Source organism: Lissotriton vulgaris, chromosome 6, assembly GCF_964263255.1.
Source record: "Lissotriton vulgaris chromosome 6, aLisVul1.2, whole genome shotgun sequence".
Classification (NCBI taxonomy): domain Eukaryota; kingdom Metazoa; phylum Chordata; class Amphibia; order Caudata; family Salamandridae; genus Lissotriton; species Lissotriton vulgaris.
This window is the reverse complement of record NC_141694.1, coordinates 1,883,903,418-1,883,928,033: the sequence shown is the minus strand read 5'-3', so window position 1 is coordinate 1,883,928,033 and position 24,616 is coordinate 1,883,903,418. Positions and strand designations below refer to the sequence as shown.

The 24,616-nt window shown below is 55.8% G+C and overlaps 1 long non-coding RNA gene across 1 annotated transcript in view; it reads left to right on the top strand.

Annotated features, from left to right (window-relative positions):
- LOC147709770 (uncharacterized) overlaps positions 1 to 24,616 on the top strand; it is a 56,313-nt gene that overhangs the window by 8,590 nt on the left and 23,107 nt on the right. The window contains exon 2 of the long non-coding RNA XR_015296728.1: positions 13,788 to 13,940. This is a non-coding gene — a long non-coding RNA (uncharacterized LOC147709770). The remainder of the gene's footprint in view (positions 1 to 13,787; positions 13,941 to 24,616) is intronic.

The window sequence follows — 24,616 nt, the reverse complement described above, 5'->3', positions numbered from 1 at the left end:
CCGGCCAAGAACCCTCCAGATGTCTTCCGGTACCTCCTCACCCTCCGCAACCAGTCCCAGCGGTTCAGAGACCTAGCAAAAGCCAACCTAGAGGCCAGTCAGGAGGACATGAAAAAATGGTATGACCAGAACGCCTCATCCATTGAATTCGAACCGGGGCAACAGGTATGGGTAATGTCCCCCACGGAGCCATGCGCTCTCCAAGACAAATGGACGGGGCCCTTCAAGGTAGTCGAGCGCAAGGGTCCTGCCACCTATCTCATCGATATGGAGTCCTCCCGGAACCCACTCCGGGTCCTCCACACCAACAGACTGAAACCCCACTTTGCACGAACAGAACTCAGCCTCCTGATGGCCACAGACAATGGGGTTGAAGACGACTCCGAGCCTCTCCCTGACCTCCTGCGGACCCAGGAGCAAGACGGCTCCGTGGATGGGGTCCGACTCTCGGAGACCCTCACCAGAGAACAACGCCAAGAGTGTCAAGCCCTCCTGTCACAATTCGCCAGTCTGTTCTCCCTCACCCCCGGTGTCACTTCCTGGTGTGTGCACGATGTGGACACCGGAGACAGCCCTCCTATCCGCCACCGGGCCTACCGCGTACCTGATCGGGTACGGGCCTGCATCCAGGCGGAAGTGGCCAAGATGCTCACGCTCGGGGTCATCGAGCCCTCAGACAGTCCATGGGCCAGCCCGGTCGTACTGGTCCCCAAAGCAGCCGCCCCCGGAACCACACCAGAACTCCGGTTCTGCGTCGACTACCGGGGTCTGAATGAAGTCACCAGAACAGACGCACATCCCATCCCCCGGGCAGATGAACTGGTCGACCGAATGGGAGCTGCCCGCTACCTCAGCATCTTTGACCTGACAGCAGGTTATTGGCAGATCGGCCTCACACCCCGAGCACAAGAACGTTCTGCCTTCTCCACCCCCGATGGCCACTACCATTTTACGGTCATGCCCTTCGGCATGAAGAATGCCCCAGCGACTTTCCAACGGCTCGTCAATCAGGTCCTGGCGGGGCTCGAAGGGTTCAGCGCCGCCTACCTAGACGACATCGCTGTGTACAGCCACCATTGGACCGAGCACCTCCACCACCTCCGAGCAGTGCTGCAAGCCCTTCAGCGAGCTGGCCTCACGATCAAGGCCAGCAAGTGTCAAATTGGACAAGGGTCTGTGACCTACCTCGGACACCAGGTGGGAAGCGGCCTAGTGGCCCCTCTACAGCTGAAAATTGCCGCCATCCAGGACTGGCAGCCCCCCATCACCCAAACCGAGGTACGAGCCTTCCTGGGCCTCACGGGCTATTACCGAAGGTTCGTGAAAGACTATGGTACCATAGTGGGGCCTCTCACAGAACTCACGTCAAAGAATCAGCCCAAGAAAGTGAACTGGACCCCAGAGTGTCAAACGGCATTCGAACAGTTGAAGGCCGCCATGTGTTCCGCTCCTGTGCTCCAAGCCCCAGACTACAGCCGGGAGTTCGTCGTCCAGACGGACGCCTCCGACCAGGGCATTGGGGCGGTCCTGTCTCAAGTGAACCCCGAAGGCCTTGATCAACCGGTGGCCTTCATCAGCCGGAGACTCCTACCACGGGAGCAACGCTGGAGCACCATAGAGAGGGAAGCCTTCGCTGTGGTATGGGCCCTCAAGAAGCTCCGGCCCTACCTTTTTGGCACCCACTTTCGGGTGCAGACCGACCACCGACCCCTGCAGTGGCTGATGCATATGCGGGGGGAAAACCCAAAGTTGCTACGCTGGTCCATCTCCTTGCAAGGTATGGACTTCACAGTCGAACACCGGCCTGGGCCAGATCACGCCAACGCGGATGGCCTGTCCCGGTTTTTCCGCCTCGACGAGGAGAGTCCCCAAGAGGATGGGTAACTCTCCCCGCCTTCAGCTGGGGGGGACGCATGTTGGACAGGCCACATGAAGGGCCGCTCTCCCCCGGCCCAACCAGGCCCGAGCCCGGTCACGCAAGTACCACACACCACCATTGCACGTCCTCCGTCCCCTCAGGGACCCCTGCCCTCGAACTCGTTAACCCTGTGGGTCCGATCCGCTGCCGGCCCACGCGCCCAGCCTGGGCCGCCATCTTGGACACTTCACCACGAGGCCGCCTGGCCCCCGATCGACCTCAACCCTGGGCCTAGCCCGGCCTCAGACATTCCGGCACCACCCTCCACCCAGGAGGTGAGCGGGCTACTTGGCAAGTCGATGGGAGAAAGAGGTGCCGATGGCTCTCCCCCGCCAAGTGCCGCTCGCCCATCGCCTCCCCGGGCGCTGGCTCCACCCCCCTGCTGGGTGTCTGGACTCCCTCATCCCGGACCTCCCGACCTCCAAGTGCGAGGGTCCGGACATCAAAGCACGCCAGCCCTATAACTGGGGCAGCTCCAGAGCAGGAAGGCAGTTGTATCTTGGAGTCGAGAGACGTAAAGAGGAACTCATCCTGGACGGACTACTGGCGCTGCCGTAGCTCTGTCCTGTGCACCATCATCCTGCCTGTTGGCGCTGCCACAGCCGTCGTAACCTTCATCCTTCATCGTCGTCGGGATCTGCTGGCGTGGCCGCGGACCGTTGTAACCGTCATCTTCACCGGGACCTGCAGGCTCCGCCGCGGACCGTCGTTTTCCTTCGTCCACCTCGGGACCTGCTTGGCTCCGCCACGGCCCGATCATCTAGAACGCCGAGCTCGAGGATTGAGAGCTATTTTGTACTCATTGGTAACTAAGACTGTCCCGCTACCCCTTTCCTCAACCAAAGACTAGAATCGAGGGGACCCCAGAGTCCAGACCTCCTTGTATCATACCATCGTAACCTAAGAATTGCATATAAAGTCTCGTTAACCTTCAGTCTTGTGTGGCGTCCGTCTGTGGGGGGGAAGTTACTTATCTGTACAGTCGTTGGAGACGGCTCTCCCTGGAGACCTCTCCCCGTAATCTCGGCCGACCCTCCCGGTCCGTCTAACAGTTCCTTTGGAGGGAGCTGTGTGCAGCTGCAGCACATGAGGTAGAGGGTGCGAGCTTTAGTGGCAGGGAGCTGTGTGCAGCCGCAGCAGATGAGGGAGGGGGTGCGAGCTTCCTTGGGAGGGAGCTGTGTGCAGCTGCAGCAGATGAGGGAGAGGGTGCGAGCTTCCTTGGGAGGGAGCTGTGTGCAGCTGCAGCAGATGAGGGAGAGGGGGCGAGCTTCCTTGGGAGGGAGCTGTGTGCAGCCACAGCACATGAGGGAGAGGGTGTGAGCTCCCTTGGGAGGGAGCTGTGTGCAGCTGTGGCACATGAGGGAGAGGGTGCGAGCTTCATTGGCAGGGAGCTGTGTGCAGCCGCAGCAGATGAGGGAGAGGGTGCACGCTTCAGTGGCAGGGAGCTGTGTACAGCTGCAGCACATGAGGGAGAGGGTGCGAGCTCCCTTGGGAGGGAGCTGTGTGCAGCTGCAGCACATGAGGGAGCGGGTGCGAGCTTCAGTGGCAGGGAGCTGTGTGCAGTTGCAGCAGATGAGGGAGAGGGTGCGAGCTTCAGTGGCAGGGAGATGTGTGCAGCCGCAGCACATGAGGGAGAGGGTGCGAGCTCCCTTGGCAGGGAGCTGTGTGCAGCTTCAGAAGATGAGGGAGAGGGTGCGAGCTTCCTTCGGAGGGGTCTGTGTGCAGCTGCAGCACATGAGGGAGAGGGTGCGAGCTTCAGTGGCAGGGAGCTGTGCGCAGCCGCAGCAGATGAGGGAGAGGGTGCGAGCTTCCTTGGGAGGGAGCTGTGTGCAGCTGCAGCAGATGAGGGACAGGGTGCGAGCTTCCTTGGGAGGGAGCTGTGTGCAGCTGCAGCACATGAGGGAGAGGGTGCGAGGTTCCTTGGGAGGGAGCTGTGTGCAGCTGCAGCACATGAGGGAGAGGGTGCGAGCTTCAGTGGCAGGGAGCTGTGTGCAGCTCAGCAGATGAGGGAGAGGGTGCAATCTTCCTTGGGAGGGAGCTGTGTGCAGCTTCAGCACATGAGGGAGAGGGTGCGAGCTTCCTTGGGAGGGAGCTGTGTGCAGCTTCAGCACATGAGGGAGAGGGTGCGAGGTTCCTTGGGAAGGAGCTGTGTGCAGCTTCAGGATATGAGGCAGAGGGTGCGAGCATCAGTGGCAGGGAGCTGTGTGCAGCCGCAGCAGATGAGGGAGAGGGTGCGAGCTTCAGTGGCAGGGAGCTGTGTGCAGCCGCAGCACATGAGGGAGAGGGTGCGACCTCCCTTGGCAGGGAGCTGTGTGCAGCTTCAGCAGATGACGGAGGGGGTGCGAGCTTCCTTCGGAGGGGGCTGTGTGCAGCTGCAGCACATGAGGGAGAGGGTGCGAGGTTCCTTGGGAGGGAGCTGTGTGCAGCTGCAGCACATGAGGGAGAGGGTGCGAGCTTCAGTGGCAGGGAGCTGTGTGCAGCCGCAGCAGATGAGGGAGAGGGTGCGATCTTCCTTGGGAGGTAGCTGTGTGAAGCTGCAGCAGATGAGGGAGAGGGTGCGAGCTTCCTTGGGAGGGAGCTGTGTGCAGCTGCAGCAGATGAGGGAGAGGGTGCGAGCTTCCTTGGGAGGGAGCTGTGTGCAGCCACAGCACATGAGGGAGAGGGTGCGAGCTTCAGTGGCAGGGAGCTGTGTACAGCTGCAGCACACGAGGGATAGGGTGCGAGCTCCCTTGGAAGGGAGCTGTGTGCAGCTGCAGCACATGAGGGAGAGGGTGCGAGGTTCCTTGGGAGGGAGCTGTGTGCAGCTTCAGCACATGAGGGACAGGGTGCGAGCTTCCTTGGGAGGGAGCTGCGTGCAGCCGCAGCACATGAGGGAGAAGGTGCGAGTTTCCTTGGGATGGAGCTGTGTGCAGCTTCAGCACATGAGGGAGAGGGTGCGAGCTTCCTTGGGACGGAGCTGTGTGCAGCTTGAGCACATGAGGGAGAGGGTGCGAGGTTCCTTGGGAGTGAGCTGTGTGCAGCTTCAGCACATGAGGGAGAGGGTGCGAGGTTCCTTGGGAAGGAGCTGTGTGCAGCTTCAGCACATGAGGGACAGGGTGCGAGCTTCCTTGGGAAGGAGCTGTGTGCAGCTTCAGCACATGAGGGAGAGGGTGCGAGCTTCCTTGGGAGGGAGCTGTGTGCAGCTTCAGCACATGAGGGAGAGGGTGCGAGCTTCCTTGGGAAGGAGCTGTGTGCAGCTTCAGCACATGAGGGAGAGGGTGCGAGCTTCCTTGGGAGGGAGCTGTGTGCAGCTTGAGCTGTGTGCAGCTTCAGCACATGAGGGAGAGGGTGCGAGCTTCCTTGGGAGGGAGCTGTGTGCAGCCGCAGCACATGAGGGAGAGGGTGCGAGTTCCTTGGGAAGGAGCTGTGTGCAGCTTCAGCACATGAGGGACAGGGTGTGAGCTTCCTTGGGAGGTGTAGGAGAGTAGGGTCTGCTTTCCTATGGTCACCCCACTTTTTGCTTTTTGCTTCACTGGTTTTCGACTTAATGTGGCTGTGGGCCTGCCAATCAGACCCACAGCCCTGCTGTTCTCTTTCTAAATTCACACCAATGCACTTTAGGTGCATTACCAATTGGGAGGGATCACCTTATGAGCCCCTGTACAGTGTACCCTAGGTACCCAGGGCATAGGTGCATCCAAGGCCTAACAGGGGCTGCAGCATGTATTATGCCACCCCTGACTAGCCTTTACATTTGACACAACTGGCTGATCACTCAGCTAGGGCAAGGTGGTGTAATCACCCTTTGCTTTAGATATAGTATACCTATATCTAACCTTTATCTAGACACATATATACCTATAAGTCACTCCTATGGCAGGCCTTAACAATCCTGGAGGCAGAGTGCTTGGTTTTATGTGAGATGGTGCTCTAGCATGAGCTGAGCCTGTCTGCAGCTTTCGGAACCATGTCCTTATAGCTGTTCTAGGATATTGCCATACCATATACTCTTAAGTGCATTATGAACCTCGCGGTTAAATGCTAACTCTGGTTTGGCTTTATCAAAACATGTCGAGTAAGGTGTCATACGATTTGGAATACTACCCCCTCACCAGTTCTGGCAACCGGGGTAGCATTCCACCCTTCTAGAGGGACACAACATGTACCTAACTAGAACCCCGGTTAAAGTTAAACAGAGCCTAAGCATCACAAAATTGATGCTGCTGCTAAGAACAAAGTCTGACCTCCTGCTACTGGGAATCCTTCCAGCGAGGGAGGCTTGGACAAAGGGTTTCCTGCCTTGGGAGGTGCGAGCACCACCCCAGACAGGATTTTGTGTATTAAACTAGGCAGGGCTGAAAGGAATGAGACATGCCTGGGGCACACAAGGGGGCAGATTCTGATCCTGGATTTTTATTTCCAATACAAATCGGATCTCTATTTTTTTCCATACAAATTGTACAAGTCCCTTCCAACCCGTGTAGTACGATTCGTACGGGAAAAATACATACAGATCGGCCCGAACCTTACAAATCGGATCGGGAAAAGCTGTACGGCACGGACTTGTAAAAAAGACCATACAATTTGTAAAAAGGTGCAGCACATGAGGGAGAGGGTGCGAGGTTCCTTTGAAGGGAGCTGTGTGCAGCTGCAGCACATGAGGTAGAGGGTGCGAGCTTTAGTGGCAGGGAGCTGTGTGCAGCCGCAGCAGATGAGGGAGGGGGTGCAAGCTTCCTTGGGAGGGAGCTGTGTGCAGCTGCAGCAGATGAGGGAGAGGGTGCGAGCTTCCTTGGGAGGGAGCTGTGTGCAGCTGCAGCAGATGAGGGAGAGGGGGCGAGCTTCCTTGGGAGGGAGCTGTGTGCAGCCACAGCACATGAGGGAGAGGGTGTGAGCTCCCTTGGGAGGGAGCTGTGTGCAGCTGTGGCACATGAGGGAGAGGGTGCGAGCTTCATTGGCAGGGAGCTGTGTGCAGCCGCAGCAGATGAGGGAGAGGGTGCGCGCTTCAGTGGCAGGGAGCTGTGTACAGCTGCAGCACATGAGGGAGAGGGTGCGAGCTCCCTTGGGAGGGAGCTGTGTGCAGCTGCAGCACATGAGGGAGCGGGTGCGAGCTTCAGTGGCAGGGAGCTGTGTGCAGCCGCAGCACATGAGGGAGAGGGTGCGAGCTCCCTTGGCAGGGAGCTGTGTGCAGCTTCAGAAGATGAGGGAGAGGGTGCGAGCTTTCTTCGGAGGGGTCTGTGTGCAGCTGCAGCACATGAGGGAGAGGGTGCGAGCTTCAGTGGCAGGGAGCTGTGCGCAGCCGCAGCAGATGAGGGAGAGGGTGCGAGCTTCCTTGGGAGGGAGCTGTGTGCAGCTGCAGCAGATGAGGGACAGGGTGCGAGCTTCCTTGGGAGGGAGCTGTGTGCAGCTGCAGCACATGAGGGAGAGGGTGCGAGGTTCCTTGGGAGGGAGCTGTGTGCAGCTGCAGCACATGAGGGAGAGGGTGCGAGCTTCAGTGGCAGGGAGCTGTGTGCAGCCACAGCAGATGAGGGAGAGGGTGCGAGCTTCAGTGGCAGGGAGCTGTGTGCAGCCGCAGCACATGAGGGAGAGGGTGCGAGCTCCCTTGGCAGGGAGCTATGTGCAGCTTCAGCAGATGAGGGAGGGGGTGCGAGCTTCCTTCGGAGGGGGCTGTGTGCAGCTGCAGCACATGAGGGAGAGGGTGCGAGGTTCCTTGGGAGGGAGCTGAGTGCAGCTGCAGCACATGAGGGAGAGGGTGCGAGCTTCAGTGGCAGGGAGCTGTGTGCAGCCGCAGCAGATGAGGGAGAGGGTGCGATCTTCCTTGGGAGGTAGCTGTGTGCAGCTGCAGCAGATGAGGGAGAGGGTGCGAGCTTCCTTGGGAGGGAGCTGTGTGCAGCTGCAGCAGATGAGGGAGAGGGTGCGAGCTTCCTTGGGAGGGAGCTGTGTGCAGCCACAGCACATGAGGGAGAGGGTGCGAGCTTCAGTGGCAGGGAGCTGTGTACAGCTGCAGCACACAAGGGATAGGGTGCGAGCTCCCTTGGAAGGGAGCTGTGTGCAGCTGCAGCACATGAGGGAGAGGGTGCGAGGTTCCTTGGGAGGGAGCTGTGTGCAGCTTCAGCACATGAGGGACAGGGTGCGAGCTTCCTTGGGAGGGAGCTGCGTGCAGCCGCAGCACATGAGGGAGAAGGTGCGAGTTTCCTTGGGATGGAGCTGTGTGCAGCTTCAGCACATGAGGGAGAGGGTGCGAGCTTCCTTGGGACGGAGCTGTGTGCAGCTTCAGCACATGAGGGAGAGGGTGCGAGGTTCCTTGGGAGTGAGCTGTGTGCAGCTTCAGCACATGAGGGAGAGGGTGCGAGGTTCCTTGGGAAGGAGCTGTGTGCAGCTTCAGCACATGAGGGACAGGGTGCGAGCTTCCTTGGGAAGGAGCTGTGTGCAGCTTCAGCACATGAGGGAGAGGGTGCGAGCTTCCTTGGGAGGGAGCTGTGTGCAGCTTCAGCACATGAGGGAGAGGGTGCGAGCTTCCTTGGGAAGGAGATGTGTGCAGCTTCAGCACATGAGGGAGAGGGTGCGAGCTTCCTTGGGAGGGAGCTGTGTGCAGCTTGAGCTGTGTGCAGCTTCAGCACATGAGGGAGAGGGTGCGAGCTTCCTTGGGAGGGAGCTGTGTGCAGCCGCAGCACATGAGGGAGAGGGTGCGAGTTCCTTGGGAAGGAGCTGTGTGCAGCTTCAGCACATGAGGGACAGGGTGTGAGCTTCCTTGGGAGGTGTAGGAGAGTAGGGTCTGCTTTCCTATGGTCACCCCACTTTTTGCTTTTTGCTTCACTGGTTTTCGACTTAATGTGGCTGTGGGCCTGCCAATCAGACCCACAGCCCTGCTGTTCTCTTTCTAAATTCACACCAATGCACTTTAGGTGCATTACCAATTGGGAGGGATCACCTTATGAGCCCCTGTACAGTGTACCCTAGGTACCCAGGGCATAGGTGCATCCAAGGCCTAACAGGGGCTGCAGCATGTATTATGCCACCCCTGACTAGCCTTTACATTTGACACAACTGGCTGATCACTCAGCTAGGGCAAGGTGGTGTAATCACCCTTTGCTTTAGATATAGTATACCTATATCTAACCTATATCTAGACACATATATACCTATAAGTCACTCCTATGGCAGGCCTTAACAATCCTGGAGGCAGAGTGCTTGGTTTTATGTGAGATGGTGCTCTAGCATGAGCTGAGCCTGTCTGCAGCTTTCGGAACCATGTCCTTATAGCTGTTCTAGGATATTGCCATACCATATACTCTTAAGTGCATTATGAACCTCGCGGTTAAATGCTAACTCTGGTTTGGCTTTATCAAAACATGTCGAGTAAGGTGTCATACGATTTGGAATACTACCCCCTCACCAGTTCTGGCAACCGGGGTAGCATTCCACCCTTCTAGAGGGACACAACATGTACCTAACTAGAACCCCGGTTAAAGTTAAACAGAGCCTAAGCATCACAAAATTGATGCTGCTGCTAAGACACAAGTCTGACCTCCTGCTGCTGGGAGTCCTTCCAGCGAGGGAGGCTTGGACAAAGGGTTTCCTGCCTTGGGAGGTGCGAGCACCACCCCAGACAGGATTTTGTGTATTAAACTAGGCAGGGCTGAAAGGAATGAGACATACCTGGGGCACACAAGGGGGCAGATTCTGATCCTGGATTTTTATTTCCAATACAAATCGGATCTCTATTTTTTTCCATACAAATTGTACAAGTCCCTTCCAACCCGTGTAGTACGATTCGTACGGGAAAAATACATACAGATCGGCCCGAACCTTACAAATCGGATCGGGAAAAGCTGTACGGCACGGACTTGTAAAAAAGACCATACAATTTGTAAAAAGGTGCAGCACATGAGGGAGAGGGTGCGAGGTTCCTTTGGAGGGAGCTGTGTGCAGCTGCAGCACATGAGGTAGAGGGTGCGAGCTTTAGTGGCAGGGAGCTGTGTGCAGCCGCAGCAGATGAGGGAGGGGGTGCGAGCTTCCTTGGGAGGGAGCTGTGTGCAGCTGCAGCAGATGAGGGAGAGGGTGCGAGCTTCCTTGGGAGGGAGCTGTGTGCAGCTGCAGCAGATGAGGGAGAGGGGGCGAGCTTCCTTGGGAGGGAGCTGTGTGCAGCCACAGCACATGAGGGAGAGGGTGTGAGCTCCCTTGGGAGGGAGCTGTGTGCAGCTGTGGCACATGAGGGAGAGGGTGCGAGCTTCATTGGCAGGGAGCTGTGTGCAGCCGCAGCAGATGAGGGAGAGGGTGCGCGCTTCAGTGGCAGGGAGCTGTGTACAGCTGCAGCACATGAGGGAGAGGGTGCGAGCTCCCTTGGGAGGGAGCTGTGTGCAGCTGCAGCACATGAGGGAGCGGGTGCAAGCTTCAGTGGCAGGGAGCTGTGTGCAGTTGCAGCAGATGAGGGAGAGGGTGCGAGCTTCAGTGGCAGGGAGATGTGTGCAGCCGCAGCACATGAGGGAGAGGGTGCGAGCTCCCTTGGCAGGGAGCTGTGTGCAGCTTCAGAAGATGAGGGAGAGGGTGCGAGCTTCCTTCGGAGGGGTCTGTGTGCAGCTGCAGCACATGAGGGAGAGGGTGCGAGCTTCAGTGGCAGGGAGCTGTGCGCAGCCGCAGCAGATGAGGGAGAGGGTGCGAGCTTCCTTGGGAGGGAGCTGTGTGCAGCTGCAGCAGATGAGGGACAGGGTGCGAGCTTCCTTGGGAGGGAGCTGTGTGCAGCTGCAGCACATGAGGGAGAGGGTGTGAGCTTCCTTGGAAGGGAGCTGTGTGCAGCCGCAGCAGATGAGGGAGAGGGTGCGAGCTTCAGTGGCAGGGAGCTGTGTGCACGTTGACGCTCCCTCTGGGTTGTCCTGCACACAGACAGTGCTCACGGATACATGTGTCTGCACACTGATGCTTTCGGTGCTCTGTGTAAGGCTGGACTCTGATGCTTTTGGTGCTCTGTGTAAGGCTGGACTCTGATGCTTTTGGTGCTCTGTGTAATGCTGGACTCTAATGCTTTTGGTGCACTGTGTAAGGCTGGACTCTGATGCTTTTGGTGCACTGTGTAAGGATGGACTCTGATGCTTTTGGTGCTCTGTGTAATGCTGGACTCTGATGCTTTTGGTGCACTGTGTAAGGCTGCACTCTGATGCTTTTGGTGTGCTGTGTAAGGCTGGACTCTGATGCTTTTGGTGCTCTGTGTTAGGCTGCACTCTGATGCTTTTGGTTCACGGTGTAAGGCTGGACTCTGCTTTTGATGCTCTGTGTAAGGCTGGACTCTGATGCTTTTGGTGCTCTGTGTAAGGCTGCACACTGATGCTTTTGGTGCGCTGTGTAAGGCTGGACTCTGATGCTTTTGGTGCTCTGTGTTAGGCTGCACTCTGATGCTTTTGGTTCACGGTGTAAGGCTGGACTCTGCTTTTGATGCTCTGTGTAAGGCTGCACTCTGATGCTTTTGGTGATCTGTGTAAGGCTGGACTCTGATGCTTTTGGTGCTCTGTGTAAGGATGCACTCTGATGCTTTTCGTGCTCTGTGTAAGGCTGGACTCTGATGCTTTTGGTGCTCTGTGTAAGGCTGGACTCTGATGCTTTTGGTGCTCTGTGTAATGCTGGACTCTGATGCTTTTGGTGCTCTGTGTAAGGCTGCACTCTGGTGCTTTTGGTGCTCGGTGTAATGCTGGACTGTGATGCTTTTGGTGCTCGGTGTAAGGCTGGACTCTGATGCTTTTGGTGCTCGGTGTAAGGCAGCACACTGATGATTTTGGTGCACGGTGTAAGGCTGCACACTGATGCTTTTGGTGCACGGTGTAAGGCTACACACTGATGCTTGTGGTGCACGGTGTAAGGCTGGTCTCTGATGCTTTTGGTGCTCTGTGTAAGGCTGCACACTGATGCTTTTGGTGCGCTGTGTAAGGCTGAACTCTGACACTGATGCTTTTGGTGCTCTGTGTAATGCTGAACTCCGATGCTTTTGGTGCACTGTCTTAGGCTGCACACTGATGCTTGTGGTGCACGGTGTAAGGCTGGACTCTGATGCTTTTGGTGCACGGTGTAAGGCTGCACACTGATGCTTTTGGTGCACGGTGTAAGGCTGCACACTGATGCTTGTGGTGCACGCTGTAAGGCTGGACTCTGATGCTTTTGGTGCTCTGTGTAAGGCTGCACACTGATGCTTTTGGTGCGCTGTGTAAGGCTGGACTCTGAGGCTTTTGGTGCACTGTGCAAGGCTGCACACTGATGCTTTTGGTGTGCTGTGTAAGGCTGGACTCTGATGCTTTTGTTGCGCTGTGTAAGGCTGCACACTGATGATTTTGGTGCACTGTGTAAGGCTGGACTCTGATGCTTCTGGTGCTCTGTGTAAGGCTGCACACTGATGCTTTTGGTGCTCTGTGTAAGGCTGCACACTGATGCTTCTGGTGCTCTGTGTAAGGCTGGACTCTGATGCTTTTGGTGCCCTGTGTAAGGCTGCACACTGATGATTTTGGTGCACTGTGTAAGGCTGGACTCTGATGCTTCTGGTGCTCTGTCTAAGGCTGCACACTGATGCTTTTGGTGCTCTGTGTAAGGCTGCACACTGATGCTTCTGGTGCTCTGTGTAAGGCTGGACTCTGATGCTTTTGGTGCTCTGTGTAAGGCTGCACTCTGATGCTTTTGGTGCTCTGTTGCTCTGTGTAAGGCTGGACTCTGATGCTTCTGGTGCTCTGTGTAAGGCTGGACTCTGATGCTTTTGGTGCTCTGTGTAAGGCTGGCTTTTGGTGCTCTGTGTAAGGCTGCACACTGATGCTTCTGGTGCTCTGTGTAAGGCTGGACTCTGATGCTTCTGGTGCTCTGTGTAAGGCTGCACACTGATGCTTTTGGTGCACTGTGTAAGGCTGCAGACTGATGCTTTTGGTGCTCTGTGTAAGGCTGGACTCTGATGCTTTTGGTGCTCTGTGTAAGGCTGAACTCCGATGCTTTTGGTGCTCTGTGTAAGGCTGAACACTGATGCTTTTGGTGCTCTGTGTAAGGCTGGACTCTGATGCTTTTGGTGCGCTGTGTAAGGCTGCACACTGATGCTTTTGGTGCTCTGTGTAAGGCTGAACTCTGATGCTTTTGGTGCTCTGTTGCTCTGTGTAAGGCTGGACTCTGATGCTTTTGGTGCGCTGTGTAGGCTGGACTCTGATGCTTTTGGTGCGCTGTGTAAGGCTAGACTCTGATGCTTTTGGTGCTCTGTGTAAGGCTGGAATCTGATGCTTTTGTTGCTCTGTGTAAGGCTGGACTCTGATGCTTGTGGTGCTCTGTGTAAGGCTGACTCTGATGCTTTTGGTGCTCTGTGTAAGGCTGGACTCTGATGCTTTTGGTGCACTGTGTAAGGCTGGACTCTGATACTTTTGGTGCATGTGTAAGGCTGCACACTGATGCTTTTGGTGCTCTGTGTAAGGCTGGACTCTGATGCTTTTGGTGCTCTGTGTAAGGCTGGACACTGGTGCTCTGTGTAAGGCTGGACACTGATGCTTCTGGTGCTCTGTGTAAGGCTGGACACTGATGCTTTTGGTGCTCTGTGTAAGGCTGGGCTCTGATGCTTTTGGTGCTCTGTGTAAGGCTGGACACTGGTGCTCTGTGTAAGGCTGGACACTGATGCTTCTGGTGCTCTGTGTAAGGCTGCACACTGATGCTTTTGGTGCACTGTTTAAGGCTGGACTCTGATGCTTTTGGTGCGCTGTGTAAGGCTGCACACTGATGCTTCTGGTGCTCTGTGTAAGGCTGGACTCTGATGCTCTCTGTGCTCTGTGCTCAACCATCTTCTGCATTGTACAAACTGGCTCCAATGATCAAGGAAACTCTTCAGGGGCTGTCTCTGAACGATGAAGCCGCCGACTAACCGATTCTTACATTTTGTTCATTACAGAGGGAGACCTCAAGTGTGGTGCGCTAGATGAGGCTGTGATAGCAGCGTGCGAGAAAACCTTTGATCTCAACAATCAATGCGGCACGGACAGAGTCTGCACTCCGCCAAAGAAATGCTGCCAAAGGAACTGCGACTTGAATTGCTTTCCATTAGGTACGGGGGCAATGCAGGGGTCTCATGGCAACGCCTGGAGGGAGGGGGGCTCACACACTTCCGGCTGCTTTGGGTCCGGCAGCCCCACGGAACTGGCACAAAGCAGGGGCCTGATCTTTACCATAAGTGTAATACTGAACATACATTCAGACGTGTAGGGCTGCAGGCAGAGGGGGCATCCATGGCATTGTCAGAGTCCAGCCTGTGCCTCTCTGAGAATAAACCCATCACAACTTCACACTTCACAGGTGACCCAGAGCAGGCCCAGGCGCACCTGATAGAGAGACGTCATCCCTGATGTGAAGGTTAGGGAGAAATATCTATATATGTATAATAATGAACCTCAATACATGGCATGCCGGAGCCATGGTTAGGGGTCCCAGGGCAAAAAAAGGTTCCTTCGAACTCTATTCAGATGAAGAAAAGCAGTGCAAGCTTCCTGCACACACGGAACATGCGCAGCACTGACTGCAGCAGTGCAAGCTTCCTGCACACATGGAACACGCGCAGCACTGGCTGCAGCAGTGCAAGCTTCCTCCACACACAGAACAGGGGCAGCACTGGCTGCAGCAGTGCAAGCTTCCTCAACACACAGAACAGGGGCAGCACTGGCTGCAGCAGTGCAAGCTTCCTCAACACACAGAACAGGGGCAGCACTGGCTGCAGCATTGCAAGCTTCCTGCACACACAGAACAGGGGCAGCACTGGCTGCAGCATTGCAAGCTTCCTGCACACACGGAAAAGGGGCAGCACTGGCTGCAGCAGTGCAAGCTTCCTGCACACACGGAACACGCGCAGCACTGGCTGCAGCAGTGCAAGCTTCCTGCACACATGGAACACGCGCAGCACTGGCTGCAGCAGTGCAAGCTTCCTCCACACACGGAAAAGGGGCAGCACTGGCTGCAGCAGTGCAAGCTTTCTCCACACACAGAATAGGGGCAGCACTGGCTGCAGCAGTGCAAGCTTTCTCCACACACAGAATAGGGGCAGCACTGGCTGCAGCAGTGCAAGCTTTCTCCACACACAGAATAGGGGCAGCACTGGCTGCAGCAGTGCAAGCTTTCTCCACAAACAGAACAGGGGCAGCACTGGCAGCAGCAGTGCAAGCTTCCTCCAGAAACAGAACAGGGGCAGCACTGGCTGCAGCTGTGCAACCTTCCTCCACACACAGAACAGGTGCAGCACTGGCTTTAGCAGTGCAAGCATCCTCAACACACAGAACAGGCGCAGCACTGGCTGCAGCAGTGCATGCTTCCTCCACAACCAGAACTGGGGCAGCACTGGCTGCAGCAGTGCAAGCTTCCTCCACAACCAGAACAGGGGCAGCACTGGCTGCAGCAGTGCAAGCTTCCTCCACACACAGAACAGGAGCAGCACTGGCTGCAGCAGTGCAAGCTTCCTCCACACACAGAACAGGTGACGCACTGGCTGCAGCAGTGCAAGCTTCCTCGACACACAGAACAGGCGCAGCACTGGCAGGAGCATTGCAAGCTTCCTCCACACACAGAACAGGGGCAGCACTGGCTGCAGCTGTGCAACCTTCCTCCACAACCAGAACAGGGGCAGCACTGGCTGCAGCAGTGCATGCTTCCTCCACACACAGAACAGACGCAGCACTGGCTGCAGCAGTGCAAGCTTCCTCCACACACAGAACAGGGGCAGCACTGGCTGCAGCTGTGCAACCTTCCTCCACACACAGAACAGGTGCAGCACTGGCTTTAGCAGTGCAAGCTTCCTCAACACACAGAACAGGCGCAGCACTGGCTACAGCAATGCAAGCTTCCTCGACACGCAGAACAGGCGCAGCACTGGCTGCAGCAGTGCAAGCTTCCTCGACACACAAAACAGGCGCAGCACTGGCTGCAGCAGTGCAAGCTCCCTCCACACACAGAACAGGGGCAGCACTGGCTTCAGCAGTGCATGCTTCCTCCACAACCAGAACAGGGGCAGCACTGGCTGCAGCAGTGCATGCTTCCTCCACACACAGAACAGACGCAGCACTGGCTGCAGCAGTGCAAGCTTCCTCCACACACAGAACAGGTACAGCACTCGCAGGAGCGTTGCAAGCTTCCTCTACACACAGAACAGGGGCAGCACTGGCTGCAGCTGTGCAACCTTCCTCCACACACAGAACAGGTGCAGCACTGGCTTTAGCAGTGCAAGCTTCCTCAACACACAGAACAGGGGCAGCACTGGCTGCAGCAGTGCATGCTTCCTCCACAACCAGAACAGGGGCAGCACTGGCTGCAGCAGTGCATGCTTCCTCCACACACAGAACAGGCGCAGCACTGGCTGCAGCAGTGCAAGCTTCCTCGACACACAGAACAGGCGCAGCACTGGCTGCAGCAGTGCAAGTTCCTTCACACATGGAACAGGGGCAGCACTGGCTCCAGCAGTGCAAGCTTCCTCCACAACCAGAACAGGGGCAGCACTGGCTGCAGCAGTGCAAGCTTCCTTCACACACAGAACAGGGGCCGCACTGGCTGCAGCAGTGCAAGCTTCCATCACACACAGAACAGGCGCAGCACTGGCTGCAGCAGTGCAAGCTTCCTCGACACACAGAACAGGCGCAGCACTGGCTTTAGCAGTGCAAGCTTCCTCAACACACAGAACAGGGGCAGCACTGGCTGCAGCAGTGCATGCTTCCTCCACAACCAGAACAGGGGCAGCACTGGCTGCAGCAGTGCATGCTTCCTCCACACACAGAACAGGCGCAGCACTGGCTGCAGCAGTGCAAGCTTCCTCGACACACAGAACAGGCGCAGCACTGGCTGCAGCAGTGCAAGTTCCTTCACACATGGAACAGGGGCAGCACTGGCTCCAGCAGTGCAAGCTTCCTCCACAACCAGAACAGGGGCAGCACTGGCTGCAGCAGTGCAAGCTTCCTTCACACACAGAACAGGGGCCGCACTGGCTGCAGCAGTGCAAGCTTCCATCACACACAGAACAGGCGCAGCACTGGCTGCAGCAGTGCAAGCTTCCTCGACACACAGAACAGGCGCAGCACTGGCTGCAGCAGTGCAAGCTTCCTCGACACACAGAACAGGTGCAGCACTGGCTGCCGCAGTGCAAGCTTCCTCGACACACAGAACAGGTGCAGCACTGGCTGCAGCAGTGCAAGCTCCCTCCACACACAGAACAGGGGCAGCACTGGCTGCAGCAGTGCAAGCTTCCTCGACACACAGAACAGGCCCAGCACTGGCTGCAGCAGTGCATGCTTCCTCGACAGACAGAACAGGCGCAGCACTGGCTGCAGCAGTGCAAGCTTCCTCTACACACAGAATAGGGACAGCACTGGCTGCAGCAGTGCAAGCTTCCTCTACAAACAGAACAGGGGCAGCACTGGCTGCAGCAGTGCAAGCTCCCTCCACACACAGAACAGGGGCAGCACTGGCTGCAGCGGTGCAAATTTACTGCAGAAACAGAGATAGTGGCACCAGTACAAGCACCCACAACATGCATAGCACTGACTGTAGCAGTGCATGCTTCCTTCATGCATAGAACAGGGACAGCACTGGCAGGACCATTGCAAGCTTTCTTTACACACAGTAGAGCGTACTACCCAAACGGAACAGGCACAGAGCAAGTATCAGCGGTTCAAGTATGATTCACACATCCATACCAGTGACACCAGTGGTAGTAGCAGTGCAAGCTTCCTCCGCACATGGACCTCATGCAGGATTACACATACACCTCACAATGCAACACATTACACATTCAAACATAGCAAATACATCACACAAACCCACATTCCACCTCCAGGGGTAAAACGGTGCAAACTTTCTGTTGCATTGTTCTGATGTTTTGGACAATCAATAATCTTCAGTTATGATTTAGTCACACTTGGCATCGATTCATTCACCTTTAACGTTCTGTTGCTTTAATTGATCTGTGTCTAATCTGCTACTCTTAGAACAGTCAAATAAGGTTTATGCAGTTCCATACAGAGAAAAAAAAGAGAGTCAAAAAGAGGTAAAAAATTCCCATTTTAGCTCCTATGGGAACTGTTGCTCTCATCTACAGCCAAACCCAATGAACATATGTACACCAACTTGGCAGGAATTTCAAACTTCACTCAGAAGGTGTGTTTTCGTTGATTCGATCCAAATTCCCTCAATACTTTTAGAGGAATTAGCGTTTGAAAAAGGTAGAGAATAGGCCTGAAAGGGTTAACACTTTGTATATCCTCTTTACATCTTTTTTTGGGAATTTATTGATTTTAGGAACAAAATCACATTACTCTTTAGTAACTTGACCCATCCCCCACTCCCACTAAACAAAGAGATGTAAATCCATAAATGACACTGGATCACGTAAACACACCTACTCTCATATCAAATTAGAGCAGACAAACATCACAGACACATATAAAAAGTATTTTCTTCTTTATATCTTGTCAGTTGAAAAGTCATTTATTGATTTGCTTTTTGCTTTGGCTCTGTTTGACATGCATGACGTTTCGCAAACACATAGGGCCTGATTACTAGTTTGGCGGTGCGATGCCAGGTCTGCCCCGCAGCCGCACCGCCAAACCCGTGGTCACGCCCTATGTGTTTGCGAAATGTCATGCAAACGTTGAGTCTCCTCCTATATGGCGGGCTTTTTTCTAATGTTCCCACAGCGCTGCCCTGAAAATGGACACCGTAATGGGAACGCTAAAACAGTTCCTGCATGGCATGGACCGTAAAGCCAATCAGGAGCTGGTCTGCATGGACACGGGGGGGCACATGTTGAGCCCCCGTGTGTGCATCCACAGGGTGTGATGCATCCACAGAGTGTGATGCATCCACAGGGTGTGATGCGTCCACAGGGTGTGTGCATCCACAGGGTGTGGTGCATCCACAGGGTGTGATGCATCCGCAGGGTGTGTGCATCCACAGGGTGTGATGCATCCGCAGGGTGTGATGCATCCACAGGGTGTGATGCATCCACAGGGTGTGATGCATCCGCAGGGTGTGATGCATCCACAGGGTGTGATGCATCCACAGGGTGAGATGCATCCACAGGGTGTGATGCATCCACAGGGTGTGATGCATCCACAGGTGTGTGTATCCACAGGGTGTGATGCATCCACAGGGTGTGTGCATCCATAGGGTGTGATGCATCCACAGGGTGTGATGCGTCCACAGGGTGTGTGCATCCACAGGGTGTGGTGCATCCACGGGGTGTGATGCATCCGCAGGGTGTGTGCATCCACAGGGTGTGGTGCATCCACAGGGTGTGATGCATCCACAGGGTGTGATGCATCCACAGGGTGTGATGCATCCACAGGGTGTGATGCATCCGCAGGGTGTGATGCATCCACAGGGTGTGATGCATCCACAGGGTGAGATGCATCCACAGGGTGTGATGCATCCACAGGGTGTGATGCATCCACAGGTGTGTGCATCCACAGGATGTGATGCATCCACAAGGTGTGTGCATCCACAGGGTGTGTGCATCCACAGGATGTGATGCATCCACAGGGTGTGTGCATCCGCAGGGTGTGATGCATCCGCAGGGTGTGATGCATCCACAGGGTGTGATGCATCCACAGGGTGTGATGCATCCACAGGGTGTGTGCATCCACATGATGTGATGCATCCACAGGGTGTGATGCATCCACAGGGTGTGATGCATCCACAGGGTGTGATGCATCCACAGGGTGTGTGCATACACAAGGTGTGATGCATCCACAGGGTGTGTGCATCCACAGGGTGTGTGCATCCACAGGATGTGATGCATCCACAGGGTGTGTGCATCCGCAGGGTGTGATGCATCCGCAGGGTGTGATGCATCCACAGGGTGTGATGCATCCACAGGGTGTGTGCATTCACAGGATGTGATGCATCCACAGGGTGTGTGCATCCACAGGGTGTGATGCATCCACAGGGTGTGTGCATCCACAGGGTGTGATGCATCCACAGGGTGCGATGCATCCACAGGGTGTGATGCATCCACAGCGTGTGATGCATCCAGAGGGTGTGATGCATCCACAGGGTGTGTGCATCCACAGGGTGTGATGCATCCACGGGGTGTGATGCATTCACAGGGTGTGTGCATCCACAGGGTGTGATGCATCCACAGGGTGTGATGCATCCACAGGGTGTGTGCATCCACAGGGTGTGTGCATCCACAGGGTGTGATGCATCCACAGGGTGTGATGCATACGCAGGGAGTGATGCATCCACAGGGTGTGATGCATCCACAGGGTGTGATGCATCCACAGGGTGTGTGCATCCACAGGATGTGATGCATCCACAGGGTGTGCATCCACAGGGTGTGATGCATCCACAGGGTGTGATGCATCCGCAGGGTGTGATGCATTCACAGGGTGTGATGCATCCACAGGGTGTGATGCATCCACAGGGTGTGATGCATCCACAGGGTGTGTGCATCCCCAGGATGTGATGCATCCACAGGGTGTGTGCATCCACAGGGTGTGATGCATCCACAGGGTGTGTGCATCCACAGGGTGTGATGCATCCACAGGGTGTGATGCATCCACAGGGTGTGATGCATCCACAGCGTGTGATGCATCCAGAGGGTGTGATGCATCCACAGGGTGTGTGCATCCACAGGGTGTGATGCATCCACAGGGTGTGATGCATCCACGGGGTGTGATGCATCCACAGGGTGTGTGCATCCACAGGGTGTGATGCATCCACAGGGTGTGTGCATCCACAGGATGTGATGCATCCACAGGGTGTGTGCATCCGCAGGGTGTGATGCATCCGCAGGGTGTGATGCATCCGCAGGGTGTGATGCAGCCGCAGGGTGTGATGCATCCACAGGGTGTGATGCATCCACAGGGTGTGATGCATCCACAGGGTGTGTGCATCCACAGGGTGTGATGCATCCACAGGGTGTGATGCATCCACAGGGTGTGATGCATCCACAGCGTGTGATGCATCCAGAGGGTGTGATGCATCCACAGGGTGTGTGCATCCACAGGGTGTGATGCATCCACAGGGTGTGATGCATCCACGGGGTGTGATGCATCCACAGGGTGTGTGCATCCACATGATGTGATGCATCCACAGGGTGTGATGCATCCACAGGGTGTGATGCATCCACAGGGTGTGTGCATACACAAGGTGTGATGCATCCACTGGGTGTGTGCATCCACAGGGTGTGTGCATCCACAGGATGTGATGCATCCACAGGGTGTGTGCATCCGCAGGGTGTGATGCATCCGCAGGGTGTGATGCATCCACAGGGTGTGATGCATCCACAGGGTGTGATGCATCCACAGGGTGTGTGCATTCACAGGATGTGATGCAACCACAGGGTGTGTGCATCCACAGGGTGTGATGCATCCACAGGGTGTGTGCATCCACAGGGTGTGATGCATCCACAGCGTGTGATGCATCCAGAGGGTGTGATGCATCCACAGCGTGTGATGCATCCAGAGGGTGTGATGCATCCACAGGGTGTGTGCATCCACAGGGTGTGATGCATCCACGGGGTGTGATGCATCCACAGGGTGTGTGCATCCACAGGGTGTGATGCATCCACAGGGTGTGTGCATCCACAGGGTGTGTGCATCCACAGGATGTGATGCATCCACAGGTGTGTGCATCCGCAGGGTGTGATGCATCCGCAGGGTGTGATGCATCCACAGGGTGTGATGCATCCACAGGGTGTGATGCATCTACAGGGTGTGTGCATCCACAGGATGTGATGCATCCACAGGGTGTGCATCCACAGGGTGTGATGCATCCACAGGGTGTGATGCATCCGCAGGGTGTGATGCATTCACAGGGTGTGATGCATCCACAGGGTGTGATGCATCCACAGGTGTGATGCATCCACAGGGTGTGATGCGTCCACAGGGTGTGTGCATCCACAGGATGTAATGCATCCACAGGGTGTGTGCATCCACAGGGTGTGATGCATCCACAGGGTGTGTGCATCCACAGGGTGTGATGCATCCACAGGGTGTGATGCATCCACAGCGTGTGATGCATCCAGAGGGTGTGATGCATCCACAGGGTGTGTGCATCCACAGGGTGTGATGCATCCACAGGGTGTGATGCATCCACGGGGTGTGATGCATCCACAGGGTGTGTGCATCCACAGGGTGTGATGCATCCACAGGGTGTGTGCATCCACAGGATGTGATGCATCCACAGGGTGTGTGCATCCGCAGGGTGTGATGCATCCGCAGGGTGTGATGCATCCGCAGGGTGTGATGCATCCGCAGGGTGTGATGCATCCACAGGGTGTGATGCATCCACAGGGTGTGTGCATCCACAGGATGTGATGCATCCACAGGGTGTGTGCATCCACAGGGTGTGATGCATCCACAGGGTGTGATGCATCCACAGGGTGTGATGCATCCACAGGGTGTGATGCATCCACAGCGTGTGATGCATCCAGAGGGTGTGATGCATCCACAGGGTGTTTGCATCCACAGGGTGTGATGCATCCACAGGGTGTGTGCATCCACAGGGTGTGATGCATCCACAGGGTGTGATGCATCCACAGGGTGTGATGCATCCGCAGGGTGTGATGCATCCGCAGGGTGTGATGCATCCACAGGGTGTGATGCATCCGCAGGGTGTGATGCATCCGCACGGTGTGATGCATCCACAGCGTGTGATGCATCCAGAGGGTGTGATGCATCCACAGGGTGTGATGCATCCGCAGGGTGTGATGCACCCACAGGGTGTGATGCATCCACAGGGTGTGATGCATCCAGAGGGTGTGATGCATCCACAGGGTGTGATGCATCCACAGGGTGTGATGCATCCACAGGGTGTGATGCATCCAGAGGTTGTGATGCTTTCACAGGGTATGATGCTTCCACAGGGTGTGATGCATCCACAGGGTGCGATGCATCCGCAGGGTGTGATGCATCCACAGGGTGTGATGCATCCGCAGTGTGTGAAGCATCCACAGGGTGTGTGCATCCACAGGGTGTGATGCATCCACAGGGTGTGATGCATCCACAGGGTGTGATGCATCCACAGGGTGTGATGCATCCACAGGGTGTGTGCATCCACAGGGTGTGATGCATCCACAGGGTGTGTGCATCCACAGGGTGTGTGCATCCACAGGGTGTGATGCATCCACAGGGTGTGATGCATCCACAGGGTGTGATGCATTCACAGGATGTGATGCATCCACAGGGTGTGATGCATCCGCAGGGTGTGTGCATCCACAGGGTGTGTGCATCCACAGGGTGTGTGCATCCACAGGGTGTGATGCATCCACAGGGTGTGATGCATCCACAGGGTGTGATGCATCCACAGGGTGTGATGCATCCACAGGGTGTGATGCATCCGCAGGGTGTGTGCATCCACAGGGCGTGATGCATCCACAGGGCGTGATGCAACCACAGGGTGTGTGCATCCACAGGGTGTGATGCATCCACAGGGTGTGATGCATCCACAGGGTGTGTGCATCCACAGGGTGTGTGCATCCACAGGGTGTGATGCATCCACAGGGTGTGATGCATCCACAGGGTGTGATGCATCCACAGGGTGTGATGCATCCACAGGGTGTGATGCATCCATAGGGTGTGTGCATCCACAGGGTGTGTGCATCCACAGGGTGTGATGCATCCACAGGGTGTGATGCATCCACAGGGTGTGATGCATCCACAGGGTGTTATGCATCCACAGGGTGTGTGCATCCACAGGGTGTGATGCACAAGGAGGCCCTGGAGGGCCCCTTTTGTTTCCTCCCTGCCACAGTTTTCATGGTGGAACCGCCATGAAAACCGCGGTGGAGAAGAAGCTATTAATATGCTTGGCAGAACTGCGGCCGTCCTGATAAAGCATATTACTGCCTCTACACTGCCACACCACTACCAGGGAATGGCTGATCCCTGGAGCTACGGGGGCAATGTTGGTCTGACCGCCTTATTGTGATAGGGAGGTCCGGAGACCGCCACCGCTGCGCCCCCACGAGTCTGGAGGTCAATGGACCGCCAGACTCGTAATTAAGCCCTTAGTATGTGGCGATTACTCTTGTATTTTCAACTTTGTGCAGATCCACCAAGGGGGGACTGGCAGGCTAAACATAAAGGGGTGCTAACAAGTGCTGATTTTCTAGTAAACTTGCCACTGCATGACCCATCTGCAGACAATCTGGCAGATGCCAACAAGTATGCGTTTCTACTGGTATGTCATGTGTTACCGAGGTGGCTCTCACTTTACGACTCCAGGGTCACACCCTTCATGTTTTCTGGCCCATTTTCATTATAAGAGAGTGAATAAAAGCTCATTATTCACTCTGAGTGTACAAAGAAATGGCATCAAGCAGCAGACTGAGGCAGCTAGTGACAGTGTCTGACGGCTGGTGCAGGCAGAGTAGGGCTCCAGCACTAGCCATCAGAGAGATTATCCAGGGCTGGCGAAACCCCCAGGCCTGCCGGCAGGACCCTGGCGCACCTCAGTGCCTCCCCACCTGTGATGTGCTAAAGAGCCATATCTAAATGTATCTCAAACGCTCCGTCCATCATCCCCTTTGGTATCGCTTTGTTCGCCATAAGTTGGAAAGGTATGCTCAGACAAGATAAAAGATGATTTTAAAGTTATGTTTAATGGCAGCACGAATGACCTTCATCTGTGTCCTGTTCCAGGCTGAACTGAGCTCCCAACAGTCTATTAACTTGGCTCCTCAGCTCTGGAACACAGAACACTTACAAAAGAAAACATGGCACATGCACCACAGTAATGAACTTAAAG